This window comes from Branchiostoma belcheri, unplaced genomic scaffold (genome assembly GCF_001625305.1).
Source record: "Branchiostoma belcheri isolate BF01 breed outbred unplaced genomic scaffold, Haploidv18h27 scaffold2, whole genome shotgun sequence".
Lineage (NCBI taxonomy): Eukaryota > Metazoa > Chordata > Leptocardii > Amphioxiformes > Branchiostomatidae > Branchiostoma > Branchiostoma belcheri.
Genome location: NW_017803490.1, coordinates 3,308,553 through 3,315,322, shown reverse-complemented (window position 1 = coordinate 3,315,322; position 6,770 = coordinate 3,308,553).

The window sequence follows — 6,770 nt, the reverse complement described above, 5'->3', positions numbered from 1 at the left end:
AACTCCAGACGCGTGTGTCCAGGTGAAACAGAGGCCTGTGGGTAGAATGTCCTTGCAGAGGGTCGATAAGATTTACGACGGCCTACCCCCCCCCCCCCCAGCCCACTTTACGGCTCTACAAAACAAGGTAGGTAGAAATGTGTCTTCAGGGGTTAATGTTGGTGTGGCAGTTGCTGACTCTACAATATCTATAACACTAAATAGTTGCTAACTGTGCGATGATCAAATTTCATACTTGCATGTGAGATACACATTAGTCTAAAACGTTACCATATGAACGAAAACCAAGCAGATGTCAGGGGGGAAATCGTAACTTAAGCTGGAGGATTGCCATTGTATACGATTTCTCCGCTTGGTTTTCATTTATACGGTAATGTCTCCGACAGCGAAAACTTCTGCACTTCTGCAAACGATTTTACCACTTCTGCAAGCGATCAGCTGATCGCAAAAACACGTTTTGACTTATAACTATTGACTAAGGGCCGAAATTTCCCAAGACGGATGAACTCACTGGTTAGGCACACGAACAAGATCAGGTGTGTTTTTAAACTTGACTGGTGCATTACTTCCTCCGTTCATGCCCTCGTCTCTCCCATCACTTCAGCGTCAAGTTAAGGGAAGGTCTGTGCCCCCATAATCCATTAAGTAAGATCTATCCCCCTCACGGATGCAGTTTTACCCGTAACAGGATTGAGAGGCGTAAGAGCCTGACTCGGCATCGCAGAACGCCAGCGGCAGAGCTGTGTAACCACTGTGCGTGTAAGTAGGGAGTTAGTTCAGCAATGCAACAGAATGTTGATTTTATGTATGATATTCGCTTGAGCACTAGCCTCCATAGCATGACAAAAAGTGGGGGGTTGGGGGTCTTCAGGGTCTTTGAGAGCTTTTTATGTGCTATTTTCTCATATAGACAACAAAGCCGGCCTGGTTGAATTACCCCCATTTTTAGAACTTGGCTAATCAGAAATGAGCCGAAGACCACCAAACCCCCAGTTCTATAAGCCTGCTACGGAGGCTACTTGAGCACCGGCTTTGCAGTTTCCAAAGAAAATCTGGACCCATTCGGCAGAGGCGCTGAGATTTATGATAATACTCGATTTTCAAGTCCTGGTGCGGTTGAAATGCAGTTTAATATACCGGCTATACAACACAGACAGAATACAGATTCTGGATACAAGTAAACTGCCATTCACTATGATCCAAGATTTCCGTACAGCATTCACAGAGAAAAATTGATTCGGATCACGTTTTGTCAGTCATCCTCATCCAAAGAACCCTTTATCTTCCCATCAAGCCTTTCACCCCGCATCAGTAGATCAGATTTGCTGCAGGAAGAGTGGTGGATTTTTGTAATCTCCAAGCAGATGCTACGGTTGCAAGACAGTATGCAATTGGCCAGAGGAGCTGTCCATTAGTCACCGGGGTTAGCGGGATTTTTATAGTGAGGGAGTAGAGTACCTGCATTTTAGTGTGGAGAGAATAAACTGTACTAGCAACTTATCTCGACCTAACATTGCACACAAAAAAACGGGAAAGTTCATCTACAAATGTTCCAACTGAGTAAGAAACTGTTAATAATTGTATGGAGAAGGTATGAGTTTTATTTTTAGTAAATTGTGCGTTTTTCCACAGATTCTTCGATGCGTGAAAACCGTAAAACGATTTGGAATATTAACGAAAAAGCTCCGTATTCAGCCGCTCATAAAAGTCGTTCTGGAAATTTTTGTCTCAAATTGAACAGATGCACGACTAGAATGGTTCTTATCCGATAAATTCGTGATGATTAGATAGTCGGGGTGAGCCTCAAGTTCAAGAACAAGAGCCGACAAGACCCGGAGTAAAACCCCCATAAGAGCCCATCGCGTTTCCCAAGTCGCGAAATGGCCAAATCTGGGAATGAGCGAGGCTTCGTTAGCGAGATACGGGCCTTTTCGGAACAAGCGCTCCAAAACGGGGGTGTGATAGGGGATGAATTTCCGCTTTTTCTATTTTAGAAAAATGAAATTTATGACATTTTTAAGATTCCTTATTGACACAGTATGTTCCTAACAAGCACCATTCCATATCCACAAAGTTTCTTTGTCCAAAGTTGCTTTATTCTGGAGTTATAAGCCAAAACGTGGTTTTGCGATCAGCTGATCGCTTGCAGAATGCGTCGCTGCCTTTGCAGAAGTGGAGTTTTCGCTACCAAACTCATTACCATATGAATGGAAACCAAGCAGATGTTAGGGCAGCTAGAACTCGATCTGGAAACAGTTGCCAGGCCCAGTAGGTTACAGAACCAAGCCGCAAGCAAAACACACGTATTCTGGTGTGAAAATATGCCACCGTACCGGTTTATTTACACCTTCGTTCACATATGCCTCCCAGATCAAACACCCCGACCAATCTAATCTGGACATTGCTCCGAAATTGGTACATTCCTCACAAAATCGGACATTCCTCCAGGTTTGAGCGTACACTCCTCCGGGTGAGCGGACGTTCCTCCGGTTTTGAGCGTACATTCCTCCAAAATCGGTACACTTCTCCGCGGTTTGAGCGTACACTCCTCCGGGTGAGCGGACGTTCCTCCGGTTTTGAGCGTACATTCCTCCAAAATCGGTACACTTCTCCGCGGGCTGAGCGGGGTGTCGGCGAAATATCCAATCACGCTGAGAAGTGTACCGATTTTGGAGGAGTGTACGCTCAAACCTGGAGGAATGTCCGATTTTGTGAGGAATGTACCAATTTCGGAGCAATGTCCAGATTAGATTGGTCGGGGTGATCAAATGTATCGGCTCTTGACTCGTTTCTTTATTTACCTTTCATACAAATTCATCACTCGCTCACTCACTCAGTCCCACAACACACGATTATGGGATTTACATACACGCAGTTAAACGCGGAAAATACATGTTCACAGGTATATATTTATATATAAAACTGAACGACTTCCGTTGATTCATTGTATCATTGTACGCCGACCGCCTCTCTTGTGCACGTGAGTGCGGGGCTCATGGCTGAAAAACGCCGCTTCTGCCAAACCTGCATCCACCCCGCCCATTCATTCATACACGCACACGTCAACTCACTTTGGTAAAATACTAGTAGTCTGAACCTGGACGTAAACAAACAATAAAACGGACAACACAGAAATAAGCTTAACGATTGTTGTTTAATTCAGTTCAGTCTTTGGCATGGGCCATGACAAGCGACCTTAGGAGCCAGGCCAGTATCCACCCCCATCAAACTCCTTTCAAGCCGTACCCGGAAATTCAAGCCGTACCCGCTCAAAAATTCTGGCCGTACCCGGTAATTCGTGCCGTACCCTGTACTTTTTCGCCGTACCCAATGGCGGATATCGCTCAGCCCCGGTGCGTAAGTCACTCGGAAGTCGTGTCTAAATACCCTGTTTGGCAACGATACACAACCTCATATAGCCCATGCTCTGGTAAATATTCCTGGCCACCTATCTGCCGAATGGCGTCGTACAAATCGCGCCCAATCTTGAGAACACTTCGCTCGGCCTTCATCACGGTCTCTGACGGCGTCACAACCGTGGCTCCCCGTCATATCACGGCTCGCTACCGGGTCCCCATCTCCGCACACTCATGCTGGGACTGCAAGTCTAAAATGAACCGCTAGAGGCCCTCACTGACTTGTCTAGTTGCGGTCCAAAAGGAGGTCTCAGTGTGAGGTACAGCCCCTGCTTCATCATCATGGCTACCGCAGGCCAACAAACTAAATATGAAAACACTTCCTCCTCGTTTTTACCATGATAGAAGCTATCGCCACGGGTTTCATGGAGCCGTAAGTGACTTACAGAAGTCCGACGTTCTCCAGGATGTGGTTCTTCAGGTTTCCCTGCTACCGGCTTGTTTTGTCCGCCCCTACTTCAGGGTCAGGCGCCCGGGCCGGGCAGCGCTTTTGATCCCGTCAACCGGGCACCCATCACGGCATGCTCACGGGTCCTCCATCACGGTCTCTGACGGCGTAGCAACTGGCTCCCCGTCATATCACGGCTCGCTACCGGGTCCCCATCTCGACACACTCCTTCCTAAAATTACTTATCGCCCAAGAGATAAATTTGAGGCCGGACCGTGCGCCAACTTTGGGCTCGGGCCCTGTAGCGTCTCCCGGCCGAAGGGAGATATCGTCCCGTGCTGTCCGGCATCCAGTCTCAATCCTTCCATGCCAAGCATAGCTATCCCCTCCCGTTGTCAGTTTTAATGAAATGAAATACCTTTATTGTACATTCATGCCACGACGTCGACGGGCTAGGTACATGTCAACACATAAGAAACGTATGTAGAATCTAGAAAAGTGGAGACAAAAGATACATTTTTAATATGGGGCTTCGGCTTACGGCTCGAAAGCGCCGCCTAACTACCGAAGGCCTGCTGCTATGGGTTGTCACTCTTCGCTCCATATATGGTAAGGAACTCCATATATGGTAAAGGTTTCCATATATGGTAAAGGGGAGACCGGGAAACCGGAACCCAACGTTGTCTGTGACACCTGCATTCTGTGACTGCAGTTCTAAGATAAATCGCTAGAGGCCCTCACTGACCTGTCTAGTTGCGGTTGAAAGACAGGTCCCAGTGTGAGGTATAGCCCCTTCATCATCATCATGGCTGCCGCTGGCCAAGAAACACACGTGAAAACAATTAGTCCTCGTTTTTACCAAGATAGAAGCTATCGCCACGGGTTTGTTGGAGCCGTAAGTGACTTACAGGAGGCGGAAGTTCTCCAGTATGTGGTTCTTGAAGTTGAGGTTCTGGAGGGCCGCCGGTTTCCCTGCCACCGGCTTGTTTTGTCCGCGGCCAGCCCGGCCCTATTTCCAGGCGATGTTTACATCTGATATGGCGGAGAGTCGGCAGAAGACCGTTGCTTTGAAGGTAAATTTGGTGCAAATCACAGCTAAAGTACAGCAAAACTTGTCCCTCTGGGGATTTTATGTATTATAATTACATTTTGCAACACAATAAAAACCTGTATGACGTACGCCAGACTGAAATAGGCATGTTAAAAATGCTGTAATTTCGATTACTTAGCCAGTGGTTTTATTTTGCAGCACCCTACCCTACCACCCCTGCTACAGTACATGGTCCTGTCCTTAGTGCTGAAATGTGATCCTACCCTACCACCCCTGCTACAGTACATGGTCCTGTCCTTAGTGCTGAAATGTGATCCTACCTTACCACCCCTGCCACAGTACATGGTCCTGTCCTTAGTGCTGAAATGTGATCCTACCCTACCACCCCTGCTACAGTACATGGTTCTGTCCTTAGTGCTGAAATGTGATCCTACCCTACCACCCCTGCTACAGTACATGGTCCTGTTTTTAGTGCTGAAATGTGATCCTACCCTACCACCCCTGCTACAGTACATGGTCCTGTCCTTAGTGCTGAAATGTGATCCTACCCTACCACCCCTGCTACAGTACATGGTCCTGTCCTTAGTGCTGAAACGTGATCCTACCCTCCCACCCCTACTGCAGTACATGGTCCTGTCCTGACACATCTTGTTTGTTGATAATTAAGATAGTTTGCATGGATATAACAGTTTTTTACCCAGAGGAAATGATTTATTCATTCTCTTATTGCTTCATCCATCCATCTGTCCCCTCCAGGTTTCCATCAGTGAGGAGTTCTGAGTGTGGATCAGCTGACTGAGATCATCAGCCATGATGAGCTGGATGTTTAAGAGGAGACAAGAGTGTGGGAGGCTGTGGTGAGATAGCCTGGTTACCAAACCTATCATATCTCCCAAGTCCTACAGCCTACTATATTAGGTTTGGTAACCAGGCAAGTGGTGAGATGGGTGCAGCACAGCAGAGAGGACAGGTGGGGGAAACTCACTTACTTACTCACTCACTCACTCACTCACTCACTCACTCACTCACTCACTCACTCACTCACTCACTCACTCACTCACTCACTCACTCACTCACTCACTCACTTATAGATCTGCATTTTGATGAATGTAGCTCACTTCATTCTGAACATATGGGAATTTTTGCTTTTTAAATGAGTACTACTATTAGAGGCAATATTTCTCTTCATGCACAGATTCTATTTAGAGAATTCTATTCACATGCACTAGTAATTCATTGGATTTCAACTGACTCCCCCTATAAACCAGTGTACAACAGTCGGTTTGGTTTTGCAAAAATAAAAAAATGTAGCCAAGTAAAGCATCATTTAAAATGCTATGAAAAAAGACAGTTTGTGGCTATGACAATGTTTATTTTGCTCCTCAGCAAGAGAGAGATGCTGTATATGAACCCCAGAGTCGGGCGGTACATCAGCTGTGGTTACCCAGCAGACCTTCCTCCTGTCGTGACCATGACTGTGACCAGTGACAACGACATCTACATCTTAGCTGGACACTCACACGCTGAACTATCCCTGTTAGACCACACTGACTTAATTTTAGGGTTGACATCCTCTAAAGTGTGGGTGGTCAAATAGGAAAAAATATAGCCAAAAAAATGCTGCTAAACCACAGGAATACAAAGCTGGTATTGTGAATTTGTGGTACACAATGTAGTACATAGCAACAGTTATTGCTGCAAGAGTTTTTGTATCCACGACAGTTCTTTGCATTCCACCTAGGCTTAGTTTAAGTCTAAGTTTAAGTCTATGATGCAAGTAAGAGTGAAAACTTTTGACCAAAGAGTTTTAGTAATGATTTGACCAATCACTCTTGTATATTTGTAAAAAACTTGATGTTTCTACTTTTATCTAAAATCAGGCATTTCTGTGAAATGTCAAAATGCTGATATACCT